The 15309-nt window shown below is 37.1% G+C and overlaps 1 long non-coding RNA gene across 1 annotated transcript in view; it reads left to right on the top strand.

Moving 5' to 3' along the window:
* LOC139745363 (uncharacterized) overlaps positions 1-14946 on the top strand; it is a 33496-nt gene extending 18550 nt beyond the window's left edge. The window contains exons 2-3 of the long non-coding RNA XR_011711888.1: positions 4655-4834; positions 14716-14946. This is a non-coding gene — a long non-coding RNA (uncharacterized lncRNA). The remainder of the gene's footprint in view (positions 1-4654; positions 4835-14715) is intronic.
* Positions 14947-15309: the final 363 nt, after the last annotated feature.

Here is a 15309-nt window from a genome sequence, read left to right as displayed (position 1 = left end):
TCATGCAATGAATTGTCGTAATTAGACCTACGGGTATTCGGTTTTAAAACACTGCAACTAATTTTAGCTGAAAATAAGTACAAAAGATGATTTGATGAGTTACATGTATTCAGTGATACAAGTGCATATTGCTACAATGTATGTCAGTGCATAAATCAACTACTGTTAGACATGGCTTTAGTAGACATAATATTTATATTACAAAAAAAAAAAAAACAAAACAAAACAGTGCCCCAACCAAACAGTTCACAGCTCCACGCAGCACATCCTATTGGTATGCTTGTTTTGTGGAAAGTCACATTTCTGAACATACATTGTACGATATAAGCCACGCTCACTGACACACGTTTCTCTGACATTTCAGCACACTCATACTAAATCCACAGATATGTTTTGGATAAGTTCCACATTAATGATAGCCTCTTTTGTGCTGAAGGCGTTTATTCTCATGTTCTTAAATTTCTTTTTTTTTTCAGTGACAGAAGTGCAGGCTTAAAGGACAAGTTCACCTTCATAAACATAAGGATTGAGAGAATGTAGCAATATTAGTAGAACACATCATTGAAAGTTTGAGGAAAATCAGACAATCCGTTCAAAAGTTATGAATTTTTGAAGTTTTTGTGCAGTACCCGCTGGATGAGAAGACTACTGCAGTGTATGAATAACTTAGATGTCACATGCGTACAACAATATAAGGAAAATATAAAGAGAATTTCACAAAATTCCATCTTTTGAAAAAAGTACACATTCCCCTGACTCGTTACCGATAAATGTTATGGGTAATATTATCCCCCCTGCCTTTAGAAAGAGGCAAGTCAGTTGCTCTTTTATTATGCGAAAAAAGTGAAAATATGTTGAATTTTCTTTTATATTTTCTTTATGCTGTTGTACGCATATGACTCACAAGCTGTAGTAGTCTCCTCATCCAGAGGTTCCAACACAAAAATTTAAAAAATTCATAACTTTTGCATCGATTGTCCAATTTTCCTCAAACTTTCACTGATGTGTTCTACTAGTATTGTTGCATTTTCTCAATCCTTATGTTTATGAAGGTGAACTTGTCCTTTAACAGGAATGGGTATGATGCTTTTCAAATTCTTTTAAAAAATCTGCCAAAGGCCGTAGGGCAGGTGTACCAAAGTTCAAACCATGCACTTTTTGCCATGCAGGGAAATAGTGCACTGCGACTCAAAGTCAAAGTACTCTATTCAACATCAATGTTTATAATCACATGCTTTTATATAACCTCGTAAGTTAATAGAAAATGTCAGCAATTTCTGCATTATTGATATACATCACTATACCACTTAAATCATTGTTGGATACCACTGCCATTAGCTTACAATATTGACTAAACTGCATGGATAGCATGCCCTGTATGATATCAAAGTATCAATGCCCTGAGTATTATTACCACTAAAAAGAGAATGATATTTACAGGCTGAGAAGGAGATAAAAGAGGGGGGGGGGGGGGGGCATGTTAGATGCAAGTATGAGAGAGGTAATGGCAGTTAGCAAGCAAAGAAAAAAAAAAGGGCAAAGTCAGTTCAAATGACAAGAGCAATGAATTCAAGATATATATTAGGGTAAGATTTGGACCACAGTCTGAATCGCAGTCTGAATCGCAGTCTGTGAAGTCATGATTTTTTATTTTTTTTGCTTGCCGGGAATTCACACGGCAAATTTGCGAAATTATGGAACCTGATCTAAATCTCATTCCCAAACTGCAACCCCCCCCCCCCCGAATTTTTCCAGGAAAGGGTGGGGGGGGGGGGCTTTCATGTGGTCAATATGTCTTGTCTGTTCACCTTATTAAATGGACAGTCCTGGAGCATACCTGGTACAGTGTATGTAAGCAGTACGGTGTGTTGTCATGGGAATGGCACAGTGATGGAAGGACACTTGTCTGACTGACCGATCTGATTCTGCACACGATAATTACCTCCTTCAAGGAAAGAGGAGATAATTACTTTTTTTGTTATCGGTGTTAGTTTGTTGGTTTGCAAATTAACTCAAAAAGTCAAGGACGGATTTGGATGAAACTTACAGGAGAAGTTGGAAGTGATCTTGATTCTTTTAAAGGTTTTTTTTTTAAAGTTTTGGCATAAACGAGTGATGTGGAGTCAATGAACCTACGAGTTCAAGCTGCACATATTTGTGGATTGCATATATGTGTACTAAAGCACATATGCTCTGCTCAAGGAGCTGTGCAGTAGGAAGTTGATGAGGTCAATTAAAACGCTTACTTTTTTTTGTGACTATCATTGAGAAATGATTGGGTAATTTTCAGCATGCATGCAATGTAAAAACATCGGTGATAGATTTAACACCACGGGTGTTAAATCTAACACCGATCAAACTTCAATAGAGGACCACACCCACAGGTGTAGAAAATGCACTGCGATGGTGTTGAAAAATGTTCACCTGACACTTCGTGGTGTTAATTTGACACTGTACCTGGTGTTATTTTGACACTGTACTGGTGTTAATTCAAAAATGACACCACATGGTGTTGATTTGATATTTGATGGTGTTAATATCAATGGTTTAACACCCGTCCAGCTTCAATAAAGGACCACACCAGCTGGTGTTACTGTGGTGTAAATTTATTTTCAAATTTTTTCAAAAATCTAGTATTTTAATGTAAAATTCTTGATCGTCTTGTTTAAATTAAAAATCAACAAGAAGTGCAGTTACTAAGAAACTCTTCAAAAACAGTTTTATATTTGGAAATGACACCCGGAGGTGTTAATTAAACACCATAAATGAGCTCCGAAAATTTAACACCAGCTCGGTGTTCACTATTTAACACCGGACTTTTTGCAGTGTGTAAGGGTAGAAATGAGCTGCTTTAGGGGGGGGGGGGGGTCTGCGCTCTCCAGATGCTTTTCTAGTTTGATCTGTGGTGACCTGTTCTTAGACTGATCAGGAAATGACCTGATCTTTTCTGCAAAGGTTGTGATAACAGTCCCTTGGTTCATGTTAACTGCTTCCATGTTTGTTTGTTTTAACCTATTAACTCTCTATGTGCCACATTCGCACGTCCGACTCAGTCGACGTCGTGCCAACTTCGCATATTCTGCTCAACACACAAAGCCGCCAAAACCGATCTATAAATCGCTAATCCGGCGGAACAATGAAAGTGTTTCTCGCGCTTTTGTTCCTCTCACATACGGCTTGCATTCTAAGTGGTGATTGACTGTCAAGCGGTGTTCCCGACTAGATTTGCGTGTACATTGTAAGTTTCTTTCACGGTTTTATGTGCAAAAGTCATGCCTTTAAAGTAATGTAGTAACTGGTCATTCAAAAAACAAATTGAAAATAGACTTGTCATTCAATTTATATCGAAGCGAAGTTTAGCATTCCTCTTTAACTTTGCTTACTATTATGTCAACCTTAACAGAAATTTGTAGAAGTTATACAAATTGGAAAAGCAGAATTCTTTCTCAAAGCATGACTACCTTCGTGTCTCAGAATAACGTGGCACACAGGGGTTTCCCACCATGGCACATAAAGAGTTAAGGATGAGTCCAGAGTAAACTCGGGAAAGTGTGTATGGAAAATGCATGTTGTAGCAAAATCAGCCCATCCTCAGAAGGCTTGTTGTGGTACCTACACAGTACAGAGAGTGCATCAAATAATATCACAGCAGGAAATAATCTTTATCATCTCCTAGGCAATGGGACACGCTTGATCTTGCAGTTAGCTTGTCAGAGAAGAAGAAAAAGAACAATCCACATTTGCATGTCTGCTCTTTTGAAGTGCATGCATTTAGGCATCAGTCCACCCACAGGTTAAAATTCTCATTTCCTTGTAATTGTCACTTCAAAGTGCAGATTGTACAGCTATAGTACTCTCATCAAACATTAAAGGGGTGGTACAGTATTGGTGGAGATGAGAATTGGGCTTTTAACTTTTTGCGAGATACCAAGAAAACACTTATGAAATAGTACAGAGCATACTACTTTAAGAGGAATTCAAAATTTCTGTGATGAAAATCGGGGTTTGGAATGACTGAAACATCCAAAGACAAAGTAATACATTAGTGATCGTAATAAAGTGTGGGTCCCACACTTTATTAGAATTGCTCTGTTTTTGATATCTCAGCCATTTCAAAACCAATTTTCATCAAATAAACATTAAATTCCTTATGGAATTACATGCTCTTTCCTATTTCATGAAATATTTCTCATTATCTCACCCAAAAATGTTAGAAACCTGAAATAAGGTCTCAACCAAAACTATACGATCCCTTTAAGCATATAATTTGTTTATGAGTACTGGTATTTATTGTGAATGATATTAGCTAATTCAATTAATTTCGTTTGTGTTCGAGAATATTGCGGCGGTTGAGAACTTATAAGCGCATTAAGTTGCCACTAAGTCCATAATGTTCAAGACCACTTAACGCCCTTCTCGTTCTCATCAGACGATTGGATGCGCCCCTCTCCCAAGTCATCCTCACCCCTCCTCTCCCTTTCACTCTCTTTCGTGATCCACCCCATCATACCCCCCCCCCCCCACCACTACCAATAACCATCTTGATGCTGAGCAAATTAGGTCCAAGTTGTTTTGAAAGATGACCCTCGGCTCATTTATTGTTGGCCATTAAACCAGCTAAGTTTCACTTATTACCGTGTTTACTTGAAAACAGAGACAAGCTCGACATCTGCAGATATTAATGGGTTGATGGAGAGACCCTCTCAGGGGTTTTACAACATCGTCATCACCTCTTGAAGGCCATGCTCGGTCAGCATGCTCCGGAAACACCCCCTCTGCGTTCTGCTGCTCGTGGTCTTGGTGTTTGTCTCTGGGGACGCCATCATCTCTTCTGGTAAGCATCCTTAACCCGTTGAAGGCGAGTCCCAAGTTCACTCGGGCAGGTGTCCATGGAGAATGGTGTTGTAGCGAAATTGGTCCATCCTCAGTGGGCTAATATAACAGGCTCCTCATGATGCTGCAGTGAAACTATCCTGTGAGAGTGTGATTATGATGATTATGCTGCTGCTGCTGATACTGATGGTGATGGTGGTGGTGATGGTGAATAACTGGTGATGATGTTGACGGTCATGATTGTAATGATGAAAAAAAGATGTTGAAAAGAGGTTGTCTTAGAGATGGTCAATGTAAACTCGAGAAACAATGTGACTGATATAATAATGATAATTGACAGTGCTTATATAGCGCATAACACATGGTGATAATATCCATTTACGCTCAAAAAATGGAAAAATTATCCAAAAACATACAATTCCAATTACAGTATATAGTGGAATATAGTGAATAAAGTGAATATAGTGAATGTGACAATTTTCCACATATATGCCAATTGCACAAAATGTATAGATAGAATTTACAACATACTAAGTATGTACAATAACCAGTAAGAAAATGCTTCAAACACTTTGAATTTACCAGTCACAAAATCACATACAAGATGCTGTTTAAGAACCTCCTCCCTCCCTTCCAACATCACCCCCCCCACACACACACACACATACACTTACCCTTGAGATTTACGTTGTAAGTGGTGTGTGTGTTTTTTTTTTTTGTTTTTTTTTTTGATGTTTCTGATATGTAATTCATTGTGAATTAGGTGGTTGCCTTGTGTGTTTAGCGAATACAGAATGGGTTCTGATTTCAAGATAAACTTTGGTCAAGAGTTAGATTATACTAAAATAAGCTGGAATATGTGACTAAGTCATTTTTCATGAATCTTTGACATACTGTATGCATTGGTTTGCCATCTCATGTTCGAGATTTTGACAATAAATTACTTTTCTTAGCGTCCTCCCAATTAAACAAACTAAAGAAAGAAAATTGCTCTTATTGCAACAAAAATGCTTTTTGACTCAGTGAGTCACAAGATGATTTGCATCTGCACAGGCCCGGTGCCAGACTTATTCACCCATACATTGCAGCTGCAAGATGTGAGCCGGACGCTGTCGATCACAGTTTACAGACTCATGAACCAATTCAGTCCTGCAGGTGCATTCAAGCAGCTGCTTGGAAGCATATGTCAGATCCTATACACCGCCTTTTGGAGTCAGTTGTCTCTTCCCCCCAATAAAACTTTATTCCTGAAAGAATCAAATGGATCTATGCACTCTTTTTTTTTATTATGCAGTTTCATTTGTTATCTCCTTGATTTCTCCATAAAATTTTATTTCCTCCTCCTCCTCCCCCAGCTGCATGTTAGGACAGTTGGGCAAAGCAAATTGTTCCAAGGCACATTCAGCTTACCCATTAGGGACCCCTAAAACACAAAGCCATAAGTTTAGCCCTCTGTGCCCACCTCCCCCCCCCCCCCAACTCCGCCCCTGCTTTGCCTCTTTGGGTTACTTATTGTACAATGAACACCCTCTGCCCAATCCCAACCACTTTTTGAGTAGATCTTTGAAATGAGCATAGAGACGTCCTGCATGGAGAACAACATCAGTGAAGGATGAAAAGTTGGGGCATATGTATTCACAGTGTGTGTAGAAATTTTAAAAGTGAAGAGTTTGTTTGCAAAAACCGATAAGTCCACATTTGCCAAATGGAGATATTTGCGATTAAAGGTCAAGAAAAATAAAGAGAATGATAAGAAATTTTTTGCTTCTTTTGACCATAACTTCAAAAATGTACCTTTATTTGTAGTGACCAATATATCATTTAAAAGGTATTATTTTGTACTTTATGACAGAGACAGTACTTCAAAATCTTCAAAAATGGACTTTGTTATCGGTTTTTGCCAACAGTCTTCAAGTACAGTATGTCTGTAAGAGCTGTTTTCACATCTTCTGAATGCGATTTAAAAAAAATAAACAAGAGTAGCATAGAGGGATATCAGCAAGTCCTTCTTTTCTTTTTTACGTTGTTAGAAAGCAAGACACAGCAGGCCTATTAGTATGAAAGAAGTGGATTTTAAGAAAAGGATATTTTAGTGAGTCTTTAAGTTAACCTTACCAACACAGATTACCTGACAGTTACTAGCCCATAAACTTTATCAAAGGCATAATTTACCTTTTGCAGATGAAACAAAAACCCAGCTTTTGTGCTTTAAAATACAATAGGGTGTAGAAGTAAAATATGAGTTAGGGATAGAAACAGCAATGTAAAAATTTGAATCATTATTAATGCTAAGTATTGTTATATGCAAAATGTGAACAATAGTTTTAATGATAAAAAGTGTTCCCAGACTAAACCTTCTACACTTATGGTTTATTGAGAAAAATAGTGATATCCCCTTATATTTCAGGCTTTATTGCAAAATTTTTACATGGTATGTTTTGTGATACACCTGACCTACACAATTATAATCAAATGTGGTATCATATCTCACATTTTTCTAAATTGCTGCTCCCAATGGTAAACAGTACCTTTAATAGCAATGATTGTACTTTTGTCATGTATATATTAAAGCCCTACACAACACACCCTGTGATACAAATAAATCACAATAGTATTCAATAATCATACCAGAATTACATTGAAGACAGCCCTCAGACAATGGATGAAAAGGATGGTACAGATTTGGTTGAGATGGGGGTACAGGTTTCCAACTTGTTTTTTGATGATTTTTTTAGATAATGAGAAACCTCTTATGAAATGATTATGAAAGAGCATATATCATTCTAAGTGGAATTCAAAGTTTATTTGATGAAAATTGGTCTTGAAATGGCTGAGATATGATAAACAATGCAGTCCTAATAAAAGGTTGGACCCACCTTTTTATAGGATACCTTTGGTTTTCTTTGTTTTTGGATATCTCAGCCATTTCAAAACCGATTTTCATCAAATAAACTTTGAATTCCTCTGGAATCGGGTGCCCATTAACATTTCATAAAGTGGTTTCCAAGTATTTCGCAAACTGATAAAAGCTGAATCCTCACCTCAACCAATAGGCCTACTTTACCATCCAAAACCCAATGTGCTTACATGCCAGCATTTAGCCAATTGTGCAAGAGTTATCTTAAAAGCCATTAATTCATATGCATGGCAAGGCACTAGTAAAGCTTCGGATTTTGCTGTTGTCATCATCAGTATAATACGTGTTACATTTAAATTAATTTTTAATGAAAAAGATCTATTGATTGCTTGCTCATATCTTTGATGTTTCCGTCTTGACACAAATATTGTGATAGTTGCTTTCAAACGCACTGAACATAGGTGTACTGGTATATCATTAAAATGGACTATAGATAAAAGTTGTGCATGAATCTGCAGACAGTGTTATAGATGCCATTAATCATTCATTGTTGGTTCTCTTCACAGAAACCATAGCCAGGCTATGATGCTATTGGCAAGTGTTTTTGAAAAGGAAAAAAAAAACCCTGATAAACAACATTGTATAGCCTAGCTCAAAGGTCTCCTTTTGAAAGGGCTTGTATAGTTTTGGTTGAGACCTAACTTCAGGTTTTTAACATTTTAGGGTGAGATAATGAGAAACCTCTTATGAAACATGAAAGAGCATGTAATTCCAAGAGGAATTAAATGTTTATTTGATGAAAATTGGTTATGAAATGGCTGAGATACCCAAAACAGAGCAATACTATAACACATTTTATTACGATTGCTTTGTTTTAATTACTCTTTTTTTTTTTTGATGTCTCAGCCATTCCAAAACCAATTTTCATCTAATAAACTTTGAATTCCTCTTCGAATGGCATGCTCTGTGCCATTTCATGAGTGGTTTCTTGGTATCTCGCAAAAAGTTAAAAGCCAAATCCTCAGCTCCACCAATACTGTACGTACCATCCCTTTAACCATTCAAAATGTTCTTCTTTACTTTTCACCTGGCTGATTGCACCCTTTGTGCAAGAGTCAGTTATGTATTCCAGGAACTAGAAGAACCAGGCAAGAACTATAAAACATGTTGTGCTCAGTCAACAATGTCGATGCGGGGGTTAATTCTTACATGGTTAGGAGGGATTGAACAATACAGTGTTACCGTGTAAACAGTAAAACAATCATGATTTTCCAACTTCGGAGTCTGCTGAAAAATTTTGCAAGCTTTGGAGTCTTCTTGATTGCTCAAAGGACCACTATTTCATTTCAAAGATGGGAGTTTATCATATTTGTTTTGTTTCTTTTTATAGAAATGATGTGTTTACTTTGAAACCAAGCATAACGAAGAATTTGTATTGAGCTGTGGAATATCAAAATGTCCTCCAGCTTTCTTAGCAATTTTTTCTTAAAAAAACAAAAAAACAAAAAATTAAGACATATCTTACGCCTAGCATGCTTAGTTTGTTTTAACAGTTTGCATTATTTGAGTGCCAACCGACGCAGAAACCCCATAGCATTGTACAAACTGTCCAAAGTCCTTTTCACAGAAAGTTTTAAATAGTTTCATGAAGTTATATAAGTGTGAATGTGTATATGAAAATAATGGAGTTTTTGCATTGTATAGTAGTAGTAGTAGTACTTTAAGAATAGTAGTAGTAGTGGTAGTAGTAGTAGTAGTAGTAGTAGTAGTAGTAGTAGTAGTAGTAGTCAGCCTAGTAGTAGTTTAGTTCAGTTTATTTTATTTTAGCACTGAACCTGCTTCAGCCTATGACTGTTCTTCAGCTGGTCTGTACCCGATAAAAACACATACATCACTAAACATTGTACAGTAACAAAAATAACAATACAGTAACAATAGTAGTAGTAGTAGACTAGTAGTAGTAGTACATGTGCAGTAGTAGTAGTAGTAGTAGTAGTAGTAGTAGTTGTATAGTAGTAGTAGCATTAGTGTATAGTGGTAGGTGTATATTGTTGTGAGGATATCAATGATAATAATGATAGAACTACAGTGATAATGATTCCTCTAATAATTTACTCTAGCTAGAAAGACAAACTCAGCTACTGGACAATTATATTTGGATCATGACGAGTTACACAGTGTACACATATCATCTGATTTTCTTTTTTTTAATTTGTTTATTATTTATGTTTAAACAGACAGTCTGTTTGTTATTTGCCCGGAAGCAATAATTCTTTCCCATATCTGTTTTATATCAAATTAGCCAGTCATATACAGTAGTTACTCAGTTCCCTGTCGTTTAGCATAATTGGAAATTAACTTCACTGTCCATTATATTCCCCTCGGCAGTATAACAGACCTATAAAGTAATTGATTTAGGGAAACATCTCCCCGACCCCAGTTGTAGCAGGTAAATTTAATTCCTTCCAGTTAAACCTCTGATGAGTAATATGATGGTAAACTGAGAGGCCAAGGAACCGTGATGGATCACAAAAATCCATCGGCTTCCACATAACGCCATCACTAATTGACTGCGCAGCAGGTATCTAATTCTTGTTGCGGAGGTGCACGACACAGTTACTGAACTGAGCCCAAAGGTGGATCCAGGAATTTGTAAGGGGGGGGGGGGGGGTGGGGAGAGGTGGTTGCCTTTACAAAATGAAAGGGGGTGCCTGTACTAAATTAAAGGGGGATGCATGCACCCCCTCCCCATTTTTTCTTTTTCTTTCTTTTGTTTTAACAAGAAAATAAATGGGTGCATGCTCACGGTGTGGCCTCGCCTGGATCCGCCACTGGAGCCCAACACCCAGAATACCACAAAACAGACAGAAAAACAAGTGGACATGTCACAGCAAATTAATCCATATGACAGTTTGATGTACCAAGCTCAGTACTTAAAATCACTGTGATATTATCAGCATTTCACAAGTATCTTCTTTGATACTCGCTGCAGGGGTAAGGGCATAATGATGCCAACATGATCCCCCTTTTGATCCCTCCCTTCGCTTATTAGTAACTCTCAGTGGACCTAAGTATTGCTTTCTCACGCGACTGGCTTTCCATACTCCCCACACCCACCCCGGTGCCCAATATTTCTGATATGAAATTCACTGGAGTGATGAATGAGAAATAATATGAACTAATCTCTCTCAGGAGATAAGTTATTAGTGATTTTGTCATCTGAAAGATGATTTATATGCATCACATATTGCCTAGCTGTGGAAGGCAATATATTTTCTCAAGTCGTTACTCTCGCAGGTACAACTGGTTGGCAAAATTTGCTGCAAAAATCATTGCAAAATATACCGCATGTACAGTAATGTACGTCGTACTAGTATACAGATATTATATAATGATATATGCATAATGCGAAGAGCCTGCCTATAACGGAGCTCCCTCTTTGTTACGTGATAAAAGGAGAAAAAAGCGGAATTCCAAAGAAATGTCCAACAACCCCTTTTCTAGCTTTTAGAGATTTCAAATCCACAGGTATCTAGAGGGATTGGTTCCGTGACATTTGGTCAACTGTGACAATTGCTCCCATGAAATATCTGCATGTTAATCCAAACATATTAAGTTCTATACCCACAAACCTTACCCTTACCCTAATCCTAATCCTCATATTAAACTATAAGCCTTGAACCCTAGCTATCACAACCCTTACCGTAATCCTATCCCTATATTAAGTTCTTGGAGAAATTAAGATTGGAGTAATTAATGTCATGTGCTGCCAGTTTGACTGGCAGAGAAGGGTGCCTAGGACCAGACAAGGAAACACACATCTAGGCCTATACTTCCAAGCCAGACTCATCTTCTCCCTTGCATTCACCGACACCATGGAGCTATAGATATAATAGTAGCTTATATATGCTTACACCCACACACACACATACACATGTACATTCACATGTACATAATAATGGTCAGCAGTGGTTGGTGAGTTTGACAATTTGCGGGAAGCCGGATAATCACTATACTATTCATGGACTTAAAAAAGGGTTGCTCAATGTGTTATTGTACACAGCGCATTCCACAGGTGCCATTTTCCATGTTGACATAGTGCATGTTTACTTGTGCGTGTAGGAGGGGAATATCCCCTTTAATTGTCCTTTCTGCCATATGTGAAGCCAAAAAGTTTCTACCCTATTCAAGGTGGGATTCATTCATACCAGTGGACAAGTGAGAACCTGATAGGTTTCTGTTGGTGATTGATGATTGTGTGAGAGAGATTGATGATTGCGTGAGAGAGATACCAGTATATCTATTACTTCCTTAATCTCAAAATACAGAAATGTGGAAAAACTAGGGCTAGTGTGAATTTACTACTTCAGGTGTTGAATGTCAAAACATCGATCAGAACAATCCCAAACTGACTTCTTGGCTGAGTGCCAGAGAGATTGAACGGGGTAACCTGCATGGATGAACATTTTGTGCTCCCTGGTGGATGAAGTAATTGCATATTTCTTCTTTCTGAGCTGCTTGTGTGAAGTGAAATGCTACAATACTCTCTGGTGTCACATCTGCACTTTCCTTTGGTGTTAATGAACCCACCTGTAACAGCTGTCAACGTAGTATTAATGGTACTTTGGGAATTTCTTTTTCTCAGTTGGTATCAAACCTTTGGTAGCCATAAAATTCACTTCCGAGAAATCATCTTCATTCTAAACAGCTACCCCATCCCCATGTCCCTCCTGTACCTACAACACTCTTTACAAATTCTTTTACAAAATTCATATCAAATTGTATCATTTTTTTCGTTATTTCATACATAGTAAGACATGTTAAGCCAGTACAATTTGCATTCATGAGTTCTGCATCTTTTATGCTGTGTGTTGTACAGTATAGGAGGTCCTTTAAAGTGAACACAAGGGTATAGATGTGTTTGTATTATATGCACAAATAAAGGGATGGAAATCATTGTTTTTGACATTGATCATTAGTCATAGTAATAATAAAATGTTGACTGCTTTTGGTGTTCTTGTTGTTGTTGTTACTGAACATCAACGTTATGCATGATTATGGAACTGTTTTTTGGGGGGGAAGAAAAGTTGTGTGTCAGAGCAATTCCTCAGTGTGAACTTCAATGCGCCAGATACATGTGAACTTGTCACATCATGGAATATGGAGTTCACGACCTGCATGCTCTCGATTAATGGTGATATTACCACACTCCTGTCGGGCATACACTCATTTTTTTTTTCAGCCTTTAAAGTCCCTGTGTGATTAGCATGAGTGAGTAGATTGCTTTGCGGCCCTCTGCAATGTGATGGCAATATCTCGTTCACAAGTAATGAATACGTTACGGTTCACTCACTATTGCCATCGTGAATTTGCTCCTGACAAATTATTGATACACTACAATATTCATACAAGAATTTTGGTTGGAAAGAAAAAAAGAACAGAAGAAAACAAAACGTGATATATGACATTGGAAGGGAGATGTTATCGGCTCTGTGGGTCCTCTATTTGATACATGTAGTTGATGCCAAATGTTAAAGTTTACTCTTTAAATGAAGAATATATGCGTGCATTTTAACTTCATGAATTTTGCAAATTTCATGAGAGCCACGGCAAGATTCACAAAATTAACCTGTTGAGGACAGTTTGATTTTGCTAAAACATGCATTTCCCATAGACACCTGCCCGAGTTTATACTCAGAACTCTTCCTAATGGGTTAGCAAGTTGTTTTACTCCTCTGCATTTCAATAGTTTGCACCCATCAATTGCATGAATTAACTTTTGCTATATATGTCACAAAAAGTAAAAACTGACCTTTAAGTTGGTTTTGACAGCTTGTTAATGGTTGAGAGGTTGCAAAATAGGTTGTCCTTTGTAGAACATGACAAAAATACTTATATTAAAGAGAAGCATAGGCTATAGACTGTAATTTTATCTGTGAATGACGTCAATGAATGAAGCAGTGTCATATTTTATTGGACTTTCTGTCAGAAAATTAATTCTAGATTATTCATGAACAAATCAGTGGAAATAGTAGCAAAAGCATTTTTGATAAGTGATCAAAAACTGAAGGCTTTGCAGAATAGAGCAATCCATGAATTGTCACAAAAAAACACGTTTTTGATTGCTAAAATGATGGAATATGGAAGGATTTGCAGAATAACTCTATCCATGATATTTTGATAAATGATAAATGAAGACTTAACAGAATAATTAAGTCTACTTATCAATTATATAGTACATATAGACATTTTTGATAAATGATAGGAAATGGAAGGCTTTGTGGAATAAATCAATCTATCAATTGTAGCAACAGCAGTCAGTCTCATTGTTTTTTCATTTGGATTCGAAGATTTTTATTTCAAAATGGTCTAAGCGCCATTTTTAATCATTTCAAAGTAAGTCCATCATCACATAGAACAAAATCAAACCTTTCCAGTAATACCTCACTCATAACATAGCAAGGAATATTCTAGTAGTTATGATTAGAAATATCCTGTATGTTCTTATTATTTTCTTTGTTTTTTTAGCAGCTTTATAGGGTGTGTACAGTTCTGGTTGAGGTGAGGATTTAGCTTTTAACGTTTTGCGAGATATTCAGAAACCGCTCTATAAGATGTCAAAGAGCATGCAATTCTAAGTGGTATCAAAAGTTCATCTGATGAAAATTGGTTTTGAAATGGCTGAGATATCCCAAAACAAGGTGAAACAAGGAGATCCTAATAAAAGGCGTGGCCTGTCGCCTTTCATTATTATCACTTTTTTTGATATCTCAGTCATTTGAAAACCAATTTTCATCACATAAATGTTGAATTCTTCTTAAAATTACAATGCTCTTTCATATTTCATGAGGTTTCTCATCATCTCACTTAGGAATGTACAAAATATGAATCCCTACCTCAACCAGTACTGTACAGTCTCTTTAATGACAAATATCTCAACTTAACAAGAATACAAGAATGGATTTCACTCGTTTTGCGATAAAACTCTTCATGTCTATATTTGTTTGTTGTTTTGCAATGTACAGAGGTTGCTGTTGAGATAGGAGACGATGCGACCCTGGACTGTACGACTGCCAATATTGTAGAAGCCGACGTGAACTGGTACCACAACGGCAAACCAGTGCCCAGTGATGGTAGTCTGCTTCATGATCGACGGTCTGCCATCTTGTTCCTGCAGAATGCCACCTTGGCAGACGGCGGAAGCTATTCTTGCATGACGGGAACGAACGTGACACTTCAGTCTTATTCTGTATTGATCGGATGTAAGCAAAAAGAAACGAGAGAAAACAAAAATAAAGACAGGCAGCTATAAAGCATTATATGTCATGATAATTATGTGAACTCCATATCGTTGATTCTCGATAACTTTGAATTAATTTTAGAGCTATGAGATTTTCTTGATAATTTGGAAATTCCCACTCCAACTCTAGAATACACGAGTAAGGATGATAACAACCATTTGTGACCGTGCACCTCAAAACGAACATAAAGTCGCACACACTGATTTTGCGCGAGGACTGAAAATAAGTGAAATGGGTCAACCTAGCCGAACTTGACTTTTTCTTATTTTCTGAAAGAGCGGGTCTTCTTTTACATTATGCTAAAATTTGGTATCACAA

The sequence above is a fragment of the Diadema antillarum genome, unplaced genomic scaffold (assembly GCF_040938485.1).
Source record: "Diadema antillarum isolate AM-2024a unplaced genomic scaffold, OU_Dant_1.0 seq00001259_RagTag, whole genome shotgun sequence".
Classification (NCBI taxonomy): Eukaryota; Metazoa; Echinodermata; class Echinoidea; order Diadematoida; family Diadematidae; genus Diadema; species Diadema antillarum.
This window is presented reverse-complemented; position numbering and strand designations above follow the sequence as displayed.